At 44.0% G+C, this 24286-nt stretch overlaps 2 pseudogenes; both read left to right on the top strand.

The window, feature by feature from the left end:
- Positions 1-13142: 13142 nt before the first annotated feature.
- Positions 13143-16621, top strand: LOC148013028 (cinnamoyl-CoA reductase 1 pseudogene; annotated as a pseudogene).
- Positions 16622-22416: 5795 nt separating this feature from the next.
- On the top strand, positions 22417-23287 carry LOC148013027 (cinnamoyl-CoA reductase 1 pseudogene; annotated as a pseudogene).
- Positions 23288-24286: the final 999 nt, after the last annotated feature.

The following is a 24286-nucleotide window of genomic DNA, read 5'->3' as shown; positions in this document are numbered from 1 at the left end:
GAATGTTTCCTAGACTAAGAGTTTCGTGAAGAGATTCCTTCACTAACAAAACAGGAGGTGCAAATAAGATCAGTGTGTGTAAATACATTGTTGACTTTATCCTCTTACGTATGTTGGCAAGGAGCATGCTTACAGAAGCAAGCAGTTAAGATGTGGAACAACTAAGTTCATGCTGTGCCATACACCCAACATTGGGTATCCTTTAAACAATCAATGAAATTGGGCTCACAGTTCTTATTGTGCTCTTCAGTGCCTATCACAGAATAGATGGTTTCTAAGAGTTGTGTCTTTCCAACTGATCAACATCAGAGGAGGCAATTGCAGTCACATCAGGCCTGGAACTGAAACTAAGTGTTGTTGGGGCATACATTATGCCAGAGCTGCTATTGCAGATTTGTATTTATTCACTTGATTGATCTTCTATCTTGAAATTCATCAAGGTCCTCTGTGGACGCGACTTTGCTTTCGAAAACCCTTCGACAACGTGAATTAGAAACATGCGTAAATGCATTCTTCCCATGAGAATTTAACATGCTTAATGCATTGCTTTAATGCGGATCATTCTTTTAAGAACCTGGGCTTGAGGGTTCGTAGGGATGTCCATGCGTATGCTCGGGTTGGAAACTTCTACACGTGCACCTTGCATCTTTTGTTTTGGAGCCATCATTGACGTTGTGGAGTTTGGACTCTGCAGTTTGTCCTTGCCTCTATGCAATCTCTGCACTTCCTCCAAGCTTTGGCAAATCAGCCTCAAAATCAGCCTATTTCCCCCTCGTGTAGGAATTCCCTTTACAGATGTGGATTTTAAGAAACGAGGAAAAGGCCGCGTGCACAAGGCTTATGGGGAGCTTATCTTAAGAAGCTTCTGCTTCTTACACAATGATGTGGAGGGGGGGGGGGGGGGTAAATGATTTGGAGGAGAGGATGATGGCCAGGGTGACGTCAACGAGGAGGGTGTGATGGTGGCGGTGGAGGTGGCCTGCAGCACTACAATAGGTGGTAGCAGGTGGCGTGTGGTAGCAATTCCCTGCATGCCCACTACTACATTTGCCATGCACTCCACCACTACACCTTCCTCTCACACTCCCTCTCCCCCTGCCATGCATTGGCTGAGGGGAGGGGGTAATTAATAAAAACATTTGCCTAATTTTTTACCATTATCCTCTTTTTCCTTTTTTGGAGAGGTGTTCCCGTGCGGCTTGCGTTCTTCAAGCCCTAGCCTCTTTTGTGTGACACGGAGTTGGAATTTAACATCGTGCACGGAGGGAACACTTAGCCACTGACTTTAATGGACGTGGGAGATGACTTTTATATGATTTTGCATGGGGCATGTAGTGATCAAAGTTCTTTAATATTTCGTGCAGAAATATTACATTCTCTCCCTCTTAGAGGAATCAAGATGTCCTCATCCCGAGAAGAATTGGGGGTATTGTTGGTTGAGAGTACTTTTATCCATCCAATTGGCATCCTCCTCGAGATAATCTTTCCACTAGACGAGATATTCTCTCAAGGTTCTAGATCTCAATTGTCTCTCCCTAACATCTAAGATCCTGTCAGGCCATAGATCAAGAACTCCTTGGCTAGGCGCTACAACTTGTTGATCATCAAGTATGTGTCTAGGGTTAGGTACATACTTTTTCAGTACACTGATATGGAACACATTATGAAATTTTAGGTTCTCAGGGAGTTGCACTCTATAAGCATTAGGCCCTTAGCACTTGAGGATCTTGTAGGGTCCACAATACCTTGGTTTTAGCTTCTTGCATTCTCCTAAGGATACGGAACTCTTGTTTGGGCATACACGAATGAAGACCATATCTCCTTCAGTGAAGGATCTATCTTGACGTTTTAAATCCACGTATGCCTTCTGTCTATCCTTGGTGGCTTGGATGTCCTGTCTTATTGACTTTATTTGGTCATCCATATCTTTGAGCATTTGCTTTGAAGCTTCAACCCTTAAGGTTGGATCCAAGAAGTTTAAAGGACTTTGACAATCGTGCCCATATAATGCTTGAAAGGGGTCATCTGTATGCTTTGTTGATAAGAAGCATTGTAGGCAAACTCAACTGATGGCAAGAATTGAATACACTTCTTGGGTTTGCGGCAACAATGTGCTCTTAACATATCCTCAATAACTTGGTTGACTCACTCCGTTTGGCCATCAGTTTGGGGATGGTAAGCTATACTAAAACAGAGTTGAGTCCTCATGGCTTCAAAGATAGCCCTCCAGAAATGTGATGTGAAGAGAGAGTCACGATCATTGATGATTCTTCTAGGTAACCCATGTAGTTTGAATATCCCCTTGATAAATAACATTTTAATATCTGAGGCTTTATAGTTTTTCTTAACAGGGATAAGATGTGCAACCTTGGTGAGCATATCCACCACAACCATAATGGAGTTGTACCCTCCCTGAACTTGGGGTAGGCCAGCAACAAAATCCATACTAATGAATTCCCATTTCATTTGGGGAATGTCAAGTGGTTGCAACTTCCCTGGCATTTTGACATGTTCAGCCTTAATGCGTTAACAAGACAAACACTCTATGATATATTTGAGAACGTCACCTTTAAGCCTCTCCCAATAATAGCTCTTTCTAATTGCATTGAGGATCTTGGCATAGCCAAGACGTCCTAAAAAAGGGAGTCATGAGCTTCCCAAAGTATCTTTTGTTTGAGTGACTGGCTTGCTGGTATACATAATCTTGTTCTATAGTAGACAAGTCCACTATTGATAGAGAATTCTAGGTACTTAGCCTATAGCTTCGGGTCTTGATCCTTGATAGGGATCTCCCTTAGCATTTTCTGGTAAGTTGGATCATGGCATGCCTCTTTGTTAACCCTCAAACGAATGAAGGTGAAAAATACGAAAAAGCTAAATAAGAAGACAAAGACAGAGGCCAAGGCAAAAAGAAATGGAAGACAAAGACGCATAAGGAGAAGAGTCCTAAATAAGGGAGAAAGGCGCACAAGGAAAAGCGCAAGTCAAAACTTTTGTAAAAAAGCACAAGCGCATCATGGTTTTATTCAAGGAGCTCCGGCGTGCAATTTGTAAATGTAGATGGGCGGTGGAAAGGAAGCTAGGAAGATAGAAGGACAAAGGGAAAAAGGGCCTAGGATATGGCCGGCCATGTAAAAAAGGGAAAAGGGGATGACCGCCCAAAAGGAATTTAGGGTTTTGTATATAAAGTTGAAAAGTGAATGAGAAGCCCATTCTTGTGTGTGGCCAAAAGTAGCTCTCCTCTTCTTCTTCTTCTTCTTATTCTTGCTTGCTTGAGTTTGTGCTTGAGAGAGGTAGTGTGAGAGTGTGAGGGAGTGAGTGTGTGAGGGTGAGGGACCGAGGAGAAGCTCTCCATCTTCTCCTCTCTTCTTCTCTTCTATTCTCTTCTCTTCTCTTGCTTGCAGCAATGGAGCTTGGAGCATGGAGCTTGAGGATCGAGCTTGCTTGAAGCTTGCACTTGGATCGTGGATCTACCGGAGTGTGCGGGAGAGGAGGTAACTCGAACGGCACAGAGGTAAGCTCACTACACCCGTAGATATGGATGGCGCGTCGGTTATGTGAGAGGTAGCTATTAGTGCATGGCTTGGAACGCTTGAAACAATAAGCGGTCCGTGGGTCTTGGCGGTTGAGTGAAAGCTCCCATATTTTGGTTCCATTGCCGGGACTGACGGATTCAAGCCTTGAGCGCTTGCACGCTTCGAATCGGGCATTGGAGTAGGGTTGTCCCCGAACCGGTGCTTGAGGTAGATAGGTAGGAAGCAAGGGGGTTGAAGAGGGTATTTGATCTCCTTGGCAAGTAGGTTTTTTGCTTTCCTGAGATTTATGTTCTGGAATGAAGTAGTGTAGGTATTTACTTTGTGATTTATATGCATTTAAGGTAGGAAAAAAACAAAGAAAAAGAAGCAAATAGTAGGGTTTTCTGTTGCTGTATAATAGGCTGAATAGAAAATAGGAGCATAGATCCTTGGAGTGCCGCTTGATTCGAGCACCATAGTGATTCCAGGCAAGTCTGGCACTTCCTGGTAGTGTTTTGTACATATCTAGAAGGCGTTGGCCGATTCGGTGTAGTAGACGTTAGTCTACAGGCATCGCATGCAACTCCCGGGCCATTGGCGGCCGCGTCGTCAAACTTGGCCGTCCAAATCCCAGAATCGAACCACTCAGAATCGGACAAGGCCGGAGAGCCCCAAAATCGGACCAGTTCAGAATCGGACCAGTCCCAGAATCGGACCAGCCCGATCGGATGTGCCACGTGGCACTCAGACCACTCGGACCAACCGGTCCGATTTTGAGAATCGAATGCTCGGACCAACCCGTCCGACTCGGACACTTGGACCAATCCATAATTGGACCACTTAGAATCAGACTAGGCCGTCCGAGTCCCTGAATCAGACCACCCTGTCCGATCCGATTCCCAGAATCAGACCACTTTTAAAATCGGACCACTTTTTGATCCGACTCCCAGAATCGGACGTGACCAAAATCGGACCACTAGGCCGATCGGACCAACCCAAAATCGGACGTCCGATTCTGATAATCGAACTCCTGAAAATCGAACATCTTAGAATCAGACAAAAAACTATCAAAATCGGACAGGTATCGTGAACACAAATTCTAACACATCTAAACCCCAAAGTTCACCCCAAAGACCACGTAGAGCTAAAGGCACATCACAGATCCATCACTAGGCTGAAACTTAGAGCAAGTAGTTCAAAATTTGGCTATAAATGGTCCTCCAAATTGTGTATGGCTTTTACCGTAACAGCCCTGCGGGCCGGGGGGGACTGCCCCCCCAGACCGCCGTAGAGGGGGCTCTACCCCCTCCGCACCTCCCCTGAGTAGGTTGCAGAGAAAACGTGCGTCATGACAGGTCTTCCAAATTGGACCCTAGTGAAGTAATGGCTCTACACCAGCATGGAGTCTCACTTGCAATAGAGCAACCAAAAGCCCATACCCGAACAGAGAGAAATAGAGACCCTAGAACATCAATGGGCCAATCTAGCCATCAAGGGCAAAAAGGCCACACCACGAGAACACAAAGACATTGTGTTCAATTCATGTCTAGTCAGAGCAAAATGCAACTTCAACAAGCTACAAATGCGAAGATGACTAGACATGATACTCTTGACAAGAGATGTACCTTGAATAGCACTGCATTGACGATCCAAGACAACAGTGGAGAATCCACATCTGGTTGTGCAGTCGAGAACTCAAGGGCATCTGTCAGAAGGCTTAAATTTACAAGCCAAGACCCGAAAGATGAAGACATAGTACTACCTGCTTATCTTAGGGTCAAACTCACCGCGAAAAGAGAGCATACTATTGATGCTCTAATTGATGAAGGAGCAAATTTTAATATCTTGACCTATGAATCATGGATCCTACTAGGCCAACCAAAGCTCACACCGACTGATGCAACTCTTAATCCTTACGGGGAATACCCACAAGCACTTCTAGGGAAGTGCAGAATTCTTGTAACAATTGAAACAGAAAGCTTGCCACTCCTGTTCTATGTTCCTCCCAATAGCGAGAATGGTGGAAAGGAAATCCTCCTAGGAAGGCCCTTCAAAAAGGCTACCAAGTGTGAGGCTGACTACGTAGCTCAAAGGATACACTTGACACTACCGGGTGTGAGGATAGTCACGAGCTTTAGCAAGGGTGACCTCAGCAAACCTCGAGGGGAAGGCAAGGAAGGTGCTGACGTAACAGTCAAGCCCATTAATGAGAGCAAGGACTTGTTGGAAGAGTTAATACAAGCACAGGTCGAACAACGAGAGCCAGTGAGTGAGGCCATGCTTGAACCAAGAAGGTCAAGAGACAATGCCAAGGACAGACTTTGGACTTACAAATATCGTAGAAGACCCCAAAAGAAGCCCAAGCCTTCTAGACGCAAGCATCGATGGAGAGCTAGGACAACGCCACTATGGATATCCAAGGCATTGCTTCGTGCTCAAGGGTATTATGCAGGCAATCATTGGATTTGGGTGCCCAAACTCCCTGCTAGGCCAGCTCTATCAGAAGCCCAAATTATGTCCAAAGCAAAGAGGCGTAGGAGGAAAACTAAACGAAAGGCCAAGTTTCGAACCAAAAATATTGGAGTGATTGAGCCCCTCACTACTGAAATCAAGAAACCAAACATGTCCTATCAAAAAGTAGATCCTCAGTCTAGTGTGCTTGACAAGCAGACATCAGATGCAACCATTGAGCGTGCACAAAAATCATTAGTGCCCAAGGAGCCTTTGATTTCCCAAGGGGAGAGCAAGCATCATAGGCACAACATTGCTCAAGGCAAGGCTGATCGCTCAACAAAGCAAATGGCACAATCGTCTAATAGCCTTGAGCAAATCATTCAGCCAGTGCCAAGTCCACCTAAGAGTCCTGGATCTTCTACATCCTCTTTTTCCAAAAGGATACATGAAGCACAATAGCGGTTGTCAAGGGAAACGGCTCAATTCCAATCTCGATCTCCATCTAAGTTTCCAAATGTCCAAGAGGTGGGACATGACGCCATCTGTAGCTCTCGACCCAAGGATATGCATGAGCAACCTAATGTGACTAAATTTACTCATGCTCGATCTACACAGATGAGTGCTCAAAGGCCAACAAAAGGCACAACCACTTCTGATCGCCCTAGGGACTTGACACTGCAATCCACCAAGGGTAGCCAGCCCACTAAACTAGCTGCTACTACTTCCAATCAGGGATCACAGCAGTCACATCCCTTGGCCGTGAGAATACCCTATGTGAAACGTGTCCTTAGAAGTTCATCTATGGAAGAGGTGTCGCAACCAATTTCCTCGAAAACTCCAGCACTTTAGAAGGGCCTAAAGCCTAGGCTAGAGGAGTTAAACTCAAGAGAGCTAGTAGAAGAGCTAGACCCTCTAAAACGGGAGGTAATTGGGCTCTCACAACCTAGCAAGGCTATTCAATAGGCCATGGCCATATCCCGTAAGGACACACTAGAGGAAGAGAAGGCTGAGGCCCAACCAAGCACATCACCGGGTGGCCTAGTCTAGAATCGTGAATCGATGAGAGATGCACCTTCATGAACCAGGAAACAAAGGAGAAAACAACAAAAACAACAGCAATTGCAGGTGGTTGTGGACCCCAAGAACATTGGGACGAAGAGCACCGGAGAGCCGATGAATAAAGCATCGAGTCCACCCACCAATGAACCCATTAATGCATCTCCTAATAGTGGTGAACCCTCAAATGCATCCGTGTGCTCTGAAAAACCAAAGCAACCGTTGCCATCAACAGTTGCTTACAACACTCTATCCACTGACAATAGAACTTGCATTGACCAATCAAGAGTGGATACAACGTCATCACAACAGGGTGACAAATCTATACTAGTCACATCCAAGAAGAACCATGACAAATTGTAGCAAAACCTCAGGAGAAACGTGAGAACCCCAAGAGCATAAGAGACCCTAGCATTGACCAATCTTGCTCATCTAGGCCTGAGCCCCCAGCCATGCTAAAGCCGAAGGAAACTCTTAGAACTTTGCATGAGATGGCAACCAAGCAAGCCCTCGTTGAACATAGGAGTGTCACAGAATGCTTAACTGAGTTGGATGCTAATCTCAAAGTGGTCGCACGTGTCTACGTCCTTGCGAACATGGGCACAATCTCCAAAGAGCAGCTCAGAGATTAATTGACCTTTCCTCTAACATGGGAAGAACAAGAACATCTTAGCAGGCACTACGACAGGTTCCTGCATGAACCCATGCGACTCATCCCTGACGAGGAGGCTGACGAACTGTGCTTAACCGTCACGTTCAATGAAATGCTCTGCCGACCGAATCTCATAGACATAGAGCAACTAAAGCGACTGTCAGTAGGCCAGAGTCAATTTGAGCAGCGTTGGTGCAAAAGCAGCGTTGTAATGGCCGAAATACGGGCTCAGATCATGACGGTCTTAGAAGAGCGATTGGCCAAATGGCGGTCTCAAAGAGGCCCAACCTATGTGGCACCGACTTCCCTTCGAGTGCTAACTGACATTCGGGTTACGGACTTAGCTGGAACTAGGCTATAGGGCCCTTTAATTGATAAGGTTCTCACTGAGGAGGAGTTGCATATTGCCAGTAGACTCAGTCAAGGTTCCATGCTACTCGCATATTGCCAGTAGACTCGGTCAAGGTTCCATGCTACTCGACGTGGCAAAATATGTTGAGATATCGGGCTCCACTCGTGATACGCCAGGGTGACCGTTGTGTATTTATGTCACCGACTTGTCAGTTGCAGACGCGGTTGGTACACCGCCCATGAATAATAGCTACATGATAGCTATCCTTATCTACTCTAGTTCGTGGCTCAGTTAGTATGCTACCTTAGTTAGTTGAGTTTGGTTTGAGACCCATATATAGGGTTCTTCTATTTCTTTGTACTTGAGTTCTTTTGGATTACACAACTAAGAAGAGGAAAACTTTTTTCAGCCTCCACCCTTGTGTGTATTCCCCCATTGTGCAAGCAAGAAAGCTTCAAGTGAGACTCCTTCTCTCCCATAATCTTGACATGGTATCAGAGCCTTGTTCGTGGTAAGGAACTCAAGAAAGCAAGCCAAGCTCGCGGTGTTCCGGTAAGAGGAGCAGTGTTGCTTTCATTTTTTGTTTTGGGAGCAGATCTCTGCAGGTAGCACAGCCGGAAAGTGCAGGAGTGCATTGTCTTAGGTTGAGACGCCCTTTGCGGCGACCTTGTTTTTTTTATTTGAGGCCATTTCAGGGCCTGTTTTGGAGGCGGAAGTTTTCTGCACACACTCAGGAAAAGGCCCAGTTTTATGCTGTGCGACCACTGTTCTGCAGGTCGGTAAAAAGTTACTGTAGAAATTGCATTGTATGCCTGTGCGCAGAGACATTGGGAGTTACAGAATCATCCCTGTTGCCTGTTGATGCAAAATCGTCACTAGGAAGTGATTGTGTGGTCAAATACCACTTTCGTCAGTTTTGCAGATTTGCCCTTGTGAGGCTGAAACTGTGTTCTTTGTAGTGACAGAATTTTTTGCAGTGTTCTGTAATGGCGTCTGATTCTCTTTCACAGATTGTCACTGAAAAGCTTGACAAGAACAACTTCCAAGCATGGAAGTTTAGAATGACAAATTTTCTTATGGGAAAAGGATATTGGGAATTTGTTGCAGGAAATGAAGAAGAACCAGTTCTTCCTGATATTCCCAATCAACAGCAAATGCAGGCATTCAAAACATGGCATGAGAGAGCCAGGAAAGTTATGTATTGGCTGTCTATCAGTATTTCAGACTCTATGATTGTGCATATTCAAGATGCAAGTACACCAAAGGAGGCATGGGATACTTTGTCAAAAATGTATAGCACAAATACGCAAGCCAGGAAAATGCAGCTCAAGCAAGAGTTGCATAATGTGCAAAGAGAAAGTATGAGCATCAACGACTACCACATGAAGGTGAAGAAGATTGCAGATGCACTTGCTTCCATTGGGTCACCAGTGGAAGATGATGATTTAGTTTCCGTGACCTTGAATAGTCTAGGAAAGGATTATGCACAGTTCCGAACATCCATTTCCGTCCGTGAAAGATTTCCTGATTTTGAGGAGTTGATTGCTCTTCTAATTTTTGAGGAGCAGAGAAATGGTGGTGCATCTTCTTCAGGAGGAACTTCAAAAGAAGCTGTCTTCTACTCAAATGCTGGAAGAGGTAGAGGCAGAGGTAGAGGAGGCCGATTTGCAGGCCGTGGCAGAAATCAGAATATGCAGCAAACTCAAGAAAACCAGTCCTATGGAGGAGGACGTGGTAACTCTAGAGGCAGGGGGAGCCAAAGAGGTCGTGGTGGATGGCAAAGAGACCAAAATGCAAACAGTAATGTTGAATGCTACTACTGTGGTAAAATGGGTCATATGGCTAAAGACTACTATAAAAAGCAGAATGACATCATGAATGGAAAAATGCAACAAGGGAATTATGCATCTTCTAGTAGACAGGGTGATGACAGAAATGAGCACTTGTTTATGGTGCAGCACATGAACAATTCTGTGACAAGTGCAGAAGAAAGCAATGATGTATGGTATGTTGACTCAAGTGCATCAAACCACATGACAGGTCATGCAGAATGGATGGAGGATGCAAGAAAAATGGAAAAACCAGGATTTGTGGAGACTGGTGATGATACTGCACATCCTATTGTGCAGATTGGAAAAATTCCCTTGTCTATGCAGGATGGGAAAAAGAAATACCTGTCCAATGTATTTCATGTCCCGAATATCACCAAGAATCTGGTTTCTGTTGGTCAAATGGTTGAGCAGGGCTTGCAGGTCAGATTTAATCCTCATGGATGATTTGTTGAGGATATGAAAAATAAAGGTCGCTTGATAGCAAAAGGAAAGAAGAAGGGCAGAATGTTTACATTGGATGCAGACATGTCTGAATTGAGTGCAGCAATGTTTGCACATGGGACCGGTGTAGTTGCAGATATTGATATCTGGCATAAACGCATCGGTCATGTTAATGTACAGCGACTTAAATCAATGCAGGCCCAAAATATTGTTGCAGGTTTGCCAAAATTCAAGGTTGCAGAAATGCATAAGGTATGTGAAGCCTGTCAGTTTGGAAAACATGCAAGGAAATCATTTCCTAGACATGTTCAAGAGAGTAAGAAGCCATTGGAATTAATCCACTTTGATGTGTGGACAACTAAAGCTGCATCTCTTGGAGGCTGTCATTATTTTGTTAGTTTTATTGATGACTATAGCAAAAAAGTTTGGGTATATTTTATGAAAAAGAAAAGTGAAGTTTTTGGGCATTTCAAAACTCTTAAAGCGATGGTTGAAAAAGAAACAGGCCTGCAGATAAAATGCCTAAGGTCAGATGGAGGGGGAGAGTACCTCTCAAATGAGTTTGCAAGGTTCCTACAGGAGCATGGCATAAAGCAGCAATATTCATGCAGTCATACCCCACAACAAAATGGAATTGCAGAAAGGAAAAACAGGCATATTGGAGAGGTATCTCGTGCCATGCTCAATGAAAAAGACTTGCCAGATTTTTATTGGGCTGAAGCAGTTGCTACAGCAGTCTACATAATGAGCAGGACTCCCATTGCAGCAATACATGGAATGACTCCAGAGGAGAGGTATACTGGTAGGAAACCAGATATTTCTCATTTGAAAATTTTTGGTTGCATTGCCTATGTACATGTGCCAGATGAGTTGAGATCCAAGTTGGATCCAAAATCTGAGAAGTGCATCTTTATTGGTTACTCTCTGCAGCAAAAAGGGTATAGATGCTATAACCCTTCTACTCGTAAGTTTACAGTGAGCAGAGATGTTGTTTTTGATGAGATGAGTAGCTGGTATAAACTAGTAAATGTGATTGATGATGTAGATGCACAAAATGGTAATGCTGCACAGAATTCACAGCAGCAGTCACAAAATATTAGTGGACCTGGAGCGTCCTCTAGCAGTGGTCACATTCTTCACCATGGACAGGCAGATTGAGATCAGGAGAATCTTCTCAAAGTAATGCAGATAGTGGTATGCAGGTATCACGAAAAGGAAAAGAGAAGGTTGATCAGCCCATGTTTGATGTGAATGCAGGTCACTCTTATGTGGATGGTGAATCCAGTGGCTCAGAACAGAGCATTGATGATGAGTTGGGTATTCCTTCTATTGTTACACATGGAGTAAGGAAGACTAGGGATGTTTTGAGAGCACTGGGAGTGAACCTACTTTGCGCAGGTCTACGAGAGCTAGGTATCTTGTGGATAGGCTGAAATATGATGGATTTACAGCCATTCACTATGCATATATGGTCAAAATGATACAGGAACCAGAACCCACTTCTTTTGAGCAAGCCATGGGAAAAGAAAAATGGGAGAAATCCATGGATGAAGAAATGGATGCCTTGGAAGCAAATGCTACATGGGAATTGGTACCTTTGCCTAAAGGTAAAAATGCAATTGGCTGTAAGTGGGTTTATAAGGTGAAGCACAATGCAGATGGTTCTGTGAACAGATACAAGGCAAGATTAGTAGTCAAGGGGTATGCACAAACATATGGCATTGACTATGAAGAAACATTCAGTCCGGTTGCAAGGATGGCAACCGTAAGAGTAGTCATTGCTATGGCTGCATCAAAGGGATGGTCTTTACATCAGATGGATGTAAAGAATACCTTCTTGCATGGTGATTTGCAAGAAGAGGTCTATATGGAGCAGCCACCAGGTTATGTGCATGCTGTTCATCCTGAGTTTGTTTGCAGGTTGAAGAAAGCCTTGTATGGCTTGAAGCAAGCACCTAGAGCATGGTCTGACAAGATAGGACAATATCTTCTCACTATTGGCTTTCAAATTTCCAAGGCAGATTTCTCACTTTATGTGAGAAAAATAGAGAAAGGTATTATGCTACTTGTCATTTATGTTGATGATTTGATTATGACAGGTGACAGTGATGAAGATATCCTTCATGTGAAAATGCTATTGAAGCAGAAGTTTGAGATGAAGGATTTGGGAGAGCTGCGTTATTTCTTGGGCATTGAGGTGATTAGATCACCAAGTGGGATACAGCTCTTGCAGAGGCAGTATGGATTGGACATACTGTCCAAATATGGGATGTCAAGTTGTAAGCCTATTTCAATTCCTTTGGAGCAGAATGTGAAGCTGAGCACAGATGCAGGTGAGCTTCTAGAAGACCCTACTATGTACAGACGCATAGTAGGAAGTTTGATTTATATGACTATTACCAGGCCAGATTTGAGCTATGCTGTTGGATTGGTAAGTCAGTTTATGCAGGCTCCAAGGAAACCACATTTGGATGCGGCCAGACGCATACTCAGGTATGTGAAGTCCACATTGCAGTATGGACTATTTTATGAGACTGGGGTTCAGATATAGTTGCATGGATACACTGATGCTGATTCGGCTGGTAGTATCTATGATAGACGATCTACCAGTGGATATGTATTCTCTTTTGGGAGTGCTGCAGTCACTTGGAGCAGCAAGAAACAGCCTACAGTTGCCTTGTCGAGCACAGAAGCTGAGTACAAGGGTGCAGCAATGGCTGCATGTGAGGTAGCTTGGTTGCATAAGCTACTTTATGATATGCATCAGTCTACAGATGGGCCAGTTGTCATTTATTGTGACAACATGAGTAGTATACACTTGGCAAATAACCCAGTCTATCATGCTAGAACAAAGCACATTGAGGTGCATTATCACTATGTGCGAGAGAGGGTTCTACTAGGTCTGATTGATCTAGTTTATGTCAGCACAGAGGATCAGGTAGCTGACATATTCACGAAGGCATTGGGCGCAGAGAAGCTGCGCAAGTTTAGAGACCTACTTGGTGTGCAGGAATTGGGATTGAGCTCGAGGGGGAGTGTTGAGATATCGAGCTCCACTCGTGATACGCCAGGGTGACTGTTGTGTATTTATGTCACCAACTTGTCAGTTGCAGACGCGGTTGGTACACCGCCCATGAATAATAGCTACATGATAGCTATCCTTATCTACTCTAGTTCATGGCTCAGTTAGTATGCCACCTTAGTTAGTTGAGTTTGGTTTGAGACCCATATATAGGGTTCTTCTATTTCTTTGTACTTGAGTTCTTTTGGCTTACACAACTAAGAAGAGAAAAACTTTTTTCAGCCTCCACCCTTGTGTGTATTCCCCCATTGTGCAAGCAAGAAAGCTTCAAGTGAGACTCCTTCCTTCTCTCCTATAATCTTGACAAAATATCTATTAGTATTAAGTAAGTTGCCGCAAATATTGGATGCGTGTGCCACGCTCCGGTACAACCCCGAGTTCTACACTTGGTTCTTATCCTCGTGAAGTGACATGGATTCATAAATATGTATATAAATAAACACTACTTTTTGTGTCACCGTGTATAAACAATGTTAGCACACACAAGCAATGAGAGTAAATGGCAAGGAGAAGAGTGGGGTCAGATAAACTAAGCTCCTCAAGTCCTCCTCTCATCACACATTCAAAAACGGTGTGACCAGCCCCACCTCCAAGTGAAGGGCATGCACCCCACATTGCTGCCATAGGAAGCCTTAACCAACACTCTGACGGTGTAGACATGGTGTAGTCCCTTTCTATACACCTTCTTCCTCTATCCTTTCGAGGATGTGCCCTGTTCCACTCCATGACAACCAGTCCACGCTACTTAGCATGAATTAATATCAGCTAATGACTGGAGGCAACGTGAACATCATCATGGGGGCCATCCCTCTACAACAAACACGGCATGCCTCACCCCTCCCCTCCTTGTCATATGCGCTTCATGAACCAAGCAAAATCCCTTCCATGCAAATAGTTGTACCCTATATCCACATCTAACCCTTGGATTGCGTCTTGCAGGCTTGCTTTTGTGGCGGAACGCATGGAGAATCATGGAGATCTGGCATGCAAAGACGCTCTTCATGAAAGACGGGAGCATGTGGCACGCTGTCGTGTTGCTGCGCATCTGAGCCGTGAACACCTCCATTTTTGTTGTGCATTTGTGTTAATTTCTGCGTGTGATTTATTGTTTGTGTGATGCTTTTTAATAATCCGCATCCAATGTATATATTCCCTTAGTGCATACGCATGATTTTGTTTGGATGCATGATGTGTCACCATTGCTCCTTTCTCACTGAAATCCTCATGAGAGATTGATAATATATAAACTGTCAGAGGCTGTCATAGTGGTTGATCAGGTTGTGAGGAGGATGAATTCCGTCAATAGGACTGAAATGCTGATTGCAAAGAGATGTCAGACATCAGATGTTGTGGAAAATCACTACGTCAGAAGCAAGGAGATGAACAGAGGAACATGATCCAAAATGAATGCCTTATTACGAGATTAAGTGGATGATGATGCTGTGTCTTAGCGGGGGGGTAAAAAGGAAGGTCACTTGCCTAATTCTGACATGTGAATTAGAGAAAGAAAAACTAAAGATAGAGGAGAAAAGGAAGGGAAAAAGGAGACTAATTGGGGAAAAGAGTATTCGAATGGCAAAAGGGAGGGAAAAAGACGGATTGTCATGCGCTTGAATTGGAGGAGAGGTTCCTTCTTTTTGGGCTCTCTGTGGCGAAAGGAGGGGGAGCAATGCTAAAGGGGAAGGAGAAAGCTCTAATTCGGGGAACCGTGTGTGGAGAAAAACCTTGCGCAGGAGGGTAATGAAAGGCACGTTGGGGAAGAGGCGGAGGAATGGCATTCTGGTTAGGAATTTAAAAAAAATGTTTTTCATTATCCACCTTAGAGGGGAAAGGATGAATTGCTGCAGATCCAAGACGGCAATGCCTGCCACCTCGGCTCTATCATGCTGCTCTGGGTCAGTCTTGGCCTTATGAGCCTCATACAGAGCTTATTCGCCGTGGCCAAGGCCCAACTGGTCCATACGCTCTTCTTTCTTGTGCTTGTGAGCTTCCGCCATGTGGTCTCCATCTTCTTCACCCTCTACTTCTCCTCATAAATTAAGGCCGGTAAAAAGGAGATGAGGGCAATCAATTCGGCTCTCTCGACAAGGAGGGATTAGCTCAACAAGCATCTGCCATGTCATGGCGAAGTTTATCTGGGGCCGCTTGCTGGGCCCTCGAGGCAACTCCTTGAAGCGGGTTGAAACCACCACTAGATGCCGTGTTTTCATTAGAGGGAGAGGTTCTGTCAGAGATCCTGAGAAGAAATAATGAGGTTAACAAGCTTGATTGGAAACCCCTACGGAGAACATGATACACTGGAGCACGGGAGTCTTCTTTCTTCAGGAAGTTTGATATCAAATGGTAATCCCCTTTCATCTGGAGCGATGATGTTGAATGTCGTCAGAGGGACTGTCCGAAATCCGGATGATCAAAACAAATGTTCATCTTAAGAAGCTGGAAGGAGCTGCAGAACGATTGACGCTAGTCAAAGCCGACTTATTGGATTTTGACAGCCTTTGCTCTGTCATCAAAGGATGAGACTGTGTCTTCCATCTGGCTTCTCCTGTTACTGATGACCCGATGTAGAAGGTTGATCCGGCTGTCAAAGGCATAATCCATGTTTTGGATGTAGCTGCTCAAGCTGGGGTAAAGCGCATCATTTTCACCTCATCCATAGGTGCCGTGTACATGGACCCCAACAGGGATCCAAGTGTTGTGGTTGATGAGAACTGTTGAAGCAACCTTGACTTCTGCAAAGACACACGGAACTGGTACTGCTATGGGAAGACTGTTGCTGTACAAGCAGTTTAGAAACATGCCAAGGAAGTGAATGTAGACCTGGTAGTCCTGATTCCTTCCCTAGTTCTTATGTCCTTACTACAATCTGAAGTGAATGCCAGCAGTGCTCATCTCCTCAAATACTTGACAGGCTCAGCAAAAAGCTATGCCAATTTGGTGCAAGCGTATGTTGATGTGAGAGATGTTGCAGATGTTTGCATCCTCCTCTTTGAAAGTCCTTCTGCAAATGGGCGTTACCTTTGTGCTGAAAGTGTGGTGCACAGAGGGGACGTGTGTGACTTGCCTTCAGCTTCAGAATACATGATTGAACAAGGCTGGACTAAGTGTTATCCTAATATCAGCCATGTTGGATTGCTTCACTACATAGCATGGTCGATAGTTTACCTTGTGGTAGTAGGGTTTGGCATTTATTGGATGCAAAGAAGTTTACATGATTGCAGACCCCTCTACAAATGACTACATGCAACACACCATATTTACAACAAAGAGAACACTCTATCGCAGTTTACAGGGTTGGCATTTCACCCAGTGGATGGGATTCTATAGATCTGTCCACATGTGTTAGCAATTCTGTTTATACCGACCCACTTTATAACTCATGTTGCTCTCATATTTCTGGAGACTGTCTGGACCACCAATATTCATGACTGTATCCATGGAAAAATTTGGCCAATCATGGGTGTAGGCTATCATTCCATCCTCCATACAACATACAAGCATAATTATGGGAACTTCCTGAAGCAGTAAAAATCTCGTTTGCATTTTTGGCAGCCATGCTTATGTGGATGGTTCTTTGGTCAATTTTTGTTGCTCCTGATATGAGACAAACAGTGGCTATGGGTGTCTTCAAGAGGTTATGCTAGAAAACGGGGAATGACTATTCTTATGCATAAACAATCCCAATTGAGAACCTTTGATGCTCAAAAACAGGAGTTAGATTGCTGAAAGTTTCTGGACTGATGTGCCTGCTACTGTTGTGATCTGAATTTGATAGAAAATCTGTGAAAGCATCTGAAATCTGATGTGTGGAACAACAGAAGGTTCACTGCTCTAAAGGACATGCTTGATTGGATTATAAGTTAATGCTCATTATTTCGTTCAAAGTAAATGACATCATACATCTGAATGTATTCAGTTTATTTTGAACATGAATTTCTTGTAACTCCTTTGCAAACAATATAATGATCTTAACATCAAATATTGTTTTATTGAGATCTTCTTGTTAGTCTTTATTTCTTGCTGTACCTTGAACCCCGTGTTCTGCAGCCCTTACACGATCTCTTTGACATTTCTAGTGAACCCGATGTGAAAGTGCTGCATCATCAGCAAGATGGGAGACTCGCAAGAAGAGATGACAGATGATAATGTTATGAAGAACCTGTTTCAGTCATTTACCATGTATATGCAACAGCAAGTTCATGCAAAACGAGATAGTGATGCTATGGATGCCTTGAAAGTTGTCCAACAGGAGATGAAGCAGTTTAATGGCCAGCAAGTGTCAACTTACCTGCATTTGTATGAAGAAAAGATGAAGTTTTTTGGGGTTTCTCAAGATGTTTGGAGCCGGTACTTCTTGCGGATCGTGGTGCGCGCTCTTGAAGGTCGAATTGCAGAAATTCAAGAGGCACATGCAGGTTGGGCTGAATTTAAAAAGGCATTAAAAGATGAATATTTCCTGGAGGATACAGGTCTTATGAATCGCGGGAATTTTTTAGCATGGGTTTCTATGCCTAATAAGGGACTTTCTGTTACCGCTCTTCTGTGAGAGTTTGAAAGCCGTTATGATCAGCTGGATGGGACTGAACAACAAGCTTTGGAGATGCAGAAAGTGGAGTTATTTTTGCAAGCTGCAGATGCTGATTTGCAGGAAAAGTTGGATGATCTTTTGGAAGATCAAGCTACTGATTCAGGTTTAAAGACTGAGTGGAAACATGTTATTGATGCTGTGAATGCTCTTGTCAAGAAGCAGCGCAGGAGAGTCAGATTGCATCGAAACACAGGATCAGTTCCTGAAAAATCCTTGGAGACTTCTTCTTCTACCCCTGCTACTTCTTTGCCTAAGCCTACTCTTCCTGCTGTGAATCCACCAGTTCCTGCTGCTCCAGTGCCCTTATCTGTAGATGATGTTATTAAAGGCTTGGCGGATCTGACGATTGAAGCAGTCAAAGCTGAAGTTGGTAAGTTAAAGGAGCAACTTATGTCAGTACTTGCTGTAGCACCTGCTCCAGTGACTGCTTTTCTAGCTGGTCAAAGAAAAGGGCGACGATGTATTTGGTGTGATAGTACAGAGCACCAACACTGCAGAGATTGTGATGCTTTTCAGGAAGCACGTAAGAAGAATGTAGTGTTCTGGGGACAAGATGGGAAGATATGGCTGACAGAGACTGGCGCTCCTCTTGACACGAACTTTGGTAAGGGAGGTATGAAGAAGCTTGTTGATGATATGGCTGCGCGATCAGCTTATGTGAGTGCTAGAGGAGATGCTTCAGCTTTTGGAGTCCAGCTTGAGCAGAAATCTGATGGAGACTCTGCTTTATGGTCTTCTGCCTTGGAGATAGCGAGAAGAGGGAAAGTTCAAACTTCTACTATGACTTGTGTGGGCTCTAGCATCCGAGGAGAAACAGGATGGGATTCTCCTGTTGACAGGTATTCTATTTTTGCTTATATTGCTAAAACGCAGGGTTTAGATGCCATGGTTGAGGAAAAGAGAAGAAGAGATGAGGAGGGTCCTAGCTCCTCCAAAAAGACTAGAGGGGGTGACTTTGTTTCACCACCTGTTACAGCTCCACCTATGTCAAATTCTCCAACTCAAACAGGTTCCGATCAACCAATGGGAGACAAGCAGAAAGAAAAGAAGCAACCAAGAAAAGAGCCAGGATTCAAGCTCTTGTCAGACCTTGATATGCAAACGGATACGAGTAAGATTTTTCATGAAAGAATTTTGAATAGTGAAGTCACTTTTACTGTTGGAGAGGCTCTTGGGATTGCTAGAAGAGAAATACAGGATCAGATGCAGGATCTTTTGCGGAGGAAACGACATGCGATGGAAGGACCTGCTTTACAGGGATTGTGGCATGGAACTCTTGGGGAAGTGCATGATGATGCAGTGATGGTTGAGAATGCTTCTGCTAATCCGCAATCGGAGAAAATAGTGCAGCCTATGCAGTATGAAGATGATGAGACCCCTATTCTTATTCCTCGTAGCCATTTTTCACGAAGTCATTGGGCTAGAGCGACCACTGAGACAGTGGTAAGGATTGGAGAGAAACAAATTCCCTTGATTGCTTTAGTTGATCATGGTTCTGAAATTAATCTTATTGCTCGAGGTGTTTATGAGAGTGGCAAGTGGCCTATGGATGCAGAGCATGGCTGGTGTATGAGAGCCGCCAATAATACTTCTGGTGATATGTATGCTGCTTGTCCGAGTATCAGAATTTCTATTGGTAATGTTGAAGAGGATTATCATTGCTTTGTTCAGGATTCATGCTCTTATCCGATTATTCTTGGACAGCCTTTCATTACAGAAGCAAGAATGGAAACAAAAGTGATGGATGACGGATCAGCTTATGCGCGGATACGCAGTAAAGATGGTATGCGAGCTGTTCAGTTTATGACTGTTGGGGTAAATCATCCGAGAAACAGAGACTCCTTGCGTGAGGCACCACTACCTGCGAAGGAGTTGGATTTTCATTAGGTACCGCTGTCTTGCGAGACGCCAGTGGTACGGAGCGGAGAAAAGAGGAGATCTCGCCTCCTGGCAGTCAGTCTTTCTCTAATAACTTTGTTGGGTTTACTTCAGATAGTTCGGTAAGTTATCAGAAAATTTCAGATTTGCCTAGAACTGCCAGGCAGTACATTGGTCGTAAGGAGAAAGAGTTGAAAAATGCAGGTATTTTGCAAGCAGAAGAGCATGTGAATGGATTGTATGAAGGGATGTCTTATGCAGATACATTGTTTGAGATGAGAGCAATGCTGAAAACTGATGTATGCAAGGGTTCAAAGATCATACCTGTGCAAACCTTGGATATGTTTCAGGAAATTTCTGGTTTTATGCTGCAAACAGAGTTAGAGGCTGAGAAAACTCAGCAAACTGAATTTATGGCTGATCTTGATCAGCTAATAGAATTGCAGAGGGCTGAATCCATTTAGCCAACAGAGTTGAATGCAGAAAAATTTCTGCATACAGAGTTTCAGGACGCATCTATGCAGTCCACAGAGCCGAGGGCTGAATTCATTCAGCCAACAGAGTTGAATGCAGAAGAATTTCTGCATACAGAGTTTCAGACTGCACCCATGCAGTCCATAGAGCTAAAGGTTGAAATTTTTCAGCCAACAGAGTTGAAAGATGCTGAAAATTTGTAGAAATTGCAACAAAGGAGAGAGTGCTTGAATGATGCCAAGGTTGACACAAAATATAAAACAGTTGATAAGAAGGTTAAGCCGGTTGCAGGCCCGCTTCCTTCTGATAGTGATGAACAGATTGAAAAAGCTATGAAACAGCCTATGTTGAGGGATCCTGCAAATATTAGACATAAGTTTTCAGGGCTGAAATCTGTCTTTGCTGTTAATGAAGTCATCATAGTTGGGCATATGGTTGGATATTATGGCAGAAAGCCTTCTCCTGCAAAGGTGGTTGCCATAAACAGGATTGCATAGTATTGCTCGACTACTTCAGAGGTGCGAAGATTTGTGGGAGCTTGTGTATTTTACATGATTTGGATTCCACATTTTGCTCATATTGCAGATGTTCTCTATCAGCTGTTTCGAAAGGGGCAGAAATTTCATTGGGATGATGAAGCTGATGGAGAAACAGGTTTACTAGAATCAGAAGATGGACTTGACCTGTTTGTGGACTTGAATGATCCTGGATAGTTGGCACATCCGGAGGATGCGCAGGTTTAGAGGGGGTGGATGTCACGTTGCTGCGCATCTGAGCCGTGAACACCTCCATTTTTGTTGTGCATTTGTGTTAATTTCTGCGTGTGATTTATTGTTTGTGTGATGCTTTTTAATAATCCGCATCCAATGTATATATTCCCTTAGTGCATACGCATGATTTTGTTTGGATGCATGATGTGTCACCATTGCTCCTTTCTCACTGAAATCCTCATGAGAGATTGATAATATATAAACTGTCAGAGGCTGTCATAGTGGTTGATTAGGTTGCGAGGAGGATGAATTCCGTCAATAGGACTGAAATGCTGATTGCAAAGAGATGTCAGACATCAGATGTTGTGGAAAATCACTACGTCAGAAGCAAGGAGATGAACAGAGGAACATGATCCAAAATGAATGCCTTATTACGAGATTAAGTGGATGATGATGCTGTGTCTTAGCGGGGGGGTAAAAAGGAAGGTCACTTGCCTAATTCTGACATGTGAATTAGAGAAAGAAAAACTAAAGATAGAGGAGAAAAGGAAGGGAAAAAGGAGACTAATTGGGGAAAAGAGTATTCGAATGGCAAAAGGGAGGGAAAAAGACGGATTGTCATGCGCTTGAATTGGAGGAGAGGTTCCTTCTTTTTGGGCTCTCTGTGGCGAAAGGAGGGGGAGCAATGCTAAAGGGGAAGGAGAAAGCTCTAATTCGGGGAACCGTGTGTGGAGAAAAACCTTGCGCAGGAGGGTAATGAAAGGCACGTTGGGGAAGAGGCGGAGGAATGGCATTCTGGTTAGGAATTTAAAAAAAATGTTTTTCATTATCCACCTTAGAGGGGAAAGGATGAATTGCTGCAGATCCAAGACGGCAATGCCTGCCACCTCGGCTCTATCATGCTACTCTGGGTCAGTCTTGGCCTTATGAGCCTCATACAGAGCTTATTCGCCGTGGCCAAGGCCCAACTGGTCCATACGCTCTTCTTTCTTGTGCTTGTGAGCTTCCGCCATGTGGTCTCCATCTTCTTCACCCTCTACTTCTCCTCATAAATTAAGGCCGGTAAAAAGGAGATGAGGGCAATCAATTCGGCTCTCTCGACAAGGAGGGATTAGCTCAACAAGCATCTGCCATGTCATGGCGAAGTTTATCTGGGGCCGCTTGCTGGGCCCTCGAGGCAACTCCTTGAAGCGGGTTGAAACCACCACTAGATGCCGTGTTTTCATTAGAGGGAGAGGTTCTGTCAGAGATCCTGAGAAGAAATAATGAGGTTAACAAGCTTGATTGGAAACCCCTACGGAGAACATGATACACTGGAGCACGGGAGTCTTCTTTCTTCAGGAAGTTTGATATCAAATGGTAATCCCCTTTCATCTGGAGCGATGATGTTGAATGTCGTCAGAGGGACTGTCCGAAATCCGGATGATCAAAACAAATGTTCATCTTAAGAAGCTGGAAGGAGCTGCAGAACGATTGACGCTAGTCAAAGCCGACTTATTGGATTTTGACAGCCTTTGCTCTGTCATCAAAGGATGAGACTGTGTCTTCCATCTGGCTTCTCCTGTTACTGATGACCCGGTGTAGAAGGTTGATCCGGCTGTCAAAGGCATAATCCATGTTTTGGATGTAGCTGCTCAAGCTGGGGTAAAGCGCATCATTTTCACCTCATCCATAGGTGCCGTGTACATGGACCCCAACAGGGATCCAAGTGTTGTGGTTGATGAGAACTATTGAAGCAACCTTGACTTCTGCAAAGACACACGGAACTGGTACTGCTATGGGAAGACTGTTGCTGTACAAGCAGTTTAGAAACATGCCAAGGAAGTGAATGTAGACCTGGTAGTCCTGATTCCTTCCCTAGTTCTTATGCCCTTACTACAATCTGAAGTGAATGCCAGCAGTGCTCATCTCCTCAAATACTTGACAGGCTCAGCAAAAAGCTATTCCAATTTGGTGCAAGCGTATGTTGATGTGAGAGATGTTGCAGATGTTTGCATCCTCCTCTTTGAAAGTCCTTCTGCAAATGGGCGTTACCTTTGTGCTGAAAGTGTGGTGCACAGAGGGGACGTGTGTGACTTGCCTTCAGCTTCAGAATACATGATTGAACAAGGCTGGACTAAGTGTTATCCTAATATCAGCCATGTTGGATTGCTTCACTACATAGCATGGTCGATAGTTTACCTTGTGGTAGTAGAGTTTGGCATTTATTGGATGCAAAGAAGTTTACATGATTGCAGACCCCTCTACAAATGACTACATGCAACACACCATATTTACAACAAAGAGAACACTCTATCGCAGTTTATAGGGTCGGCATTTCACCCAGTGGATGGGATTCTATAGGTCTGTCCACATGTGTTAGCAATTCTGTTTATACCGACCCACTTTATAACTCATGTTGCTCTCATATTTCTGGAGACTGTCTGGACCACCAATATTCATGACTGTATCCATGGAAAAATTTGGCCAATCATGGGTGTAGGCTATCATTCCATCCTCCATACAACATACAAGCATAATTATGGGAACTTCCTAAAGCAGTAAAAATCTCGTTTGCATTTTTGGCAGCCATGCTTATGTGGATGGTTCTTTGGTCAATTTTTGTTGCTCCTGATATGAGACAAACAGTGGCTATGGGTGTCTTCAAGAGGTTATGCTAGAAAACAGGGAATGACTATTCTTATGCATAAACAATCCCAATTGAGAACCTTTGATGCTCAAAAACAGGAGTTAGATTGCTGAAAGTTTCTGGACTGATGTGCCTGCTGCTGTTGTGATCTGAATTTGATAGAAAATCTGTAAAAGCATCTGAAATCTGATGTGTGGAACAACAGAAGGTTCACTGCTCTAAAGGACATGCTTGATTGGATTATAAGTTAATGCTCATTATTTCGTTCAAAGTAAATGACATCATACATCTGAATGCATTCATTTTATTTTGAACATGAATTTCTTGTAACTCCTTTGCAAACAATATAATGATCTTAACATCAAATATTGTGTTATTGAGATCTTCTTGTTAGTCTTTATTTCTTGCTGTACCTTGAACCCCGTGTTCTGCAGCCCTTACACGATCTCTTTGACAACGCGCCCCTCCACCGGAGCGCTATGTGTCCACCATCAAGAGGTATGCCAAGAAGCGAGGCCCTAAGCGACACTGTCCAGGGCGAAGGTCGAAGAATCCTCGAGTTAAGAAAGTCAAGACTCAAAATGCGCAACAGGTGGCAGCACTAGTGGCACGAACCCCCAGCT

Source organism: Lygodium microphyllum, chromosome 26 (assembly GCF_053477565.2).
Source record: "Lygodium microphyllum isolate KBCC chromosome 26, Lygodium_microphyllum_v1.1.10, whole genome shotgun sequence".
In the NCBI taxonomy this organism is placed as follows: Eukaryota; Viridiplantae; Streptophyta; class Polypodiopsida; order Schizaeales; family Lygodiaceae; genus Lygodium; species Lygodium microphyllum.
Note: the sequence above shows the minus strand (reverse complement) of the source record. Positions and strands in the feature narration are given on the sequence as shown.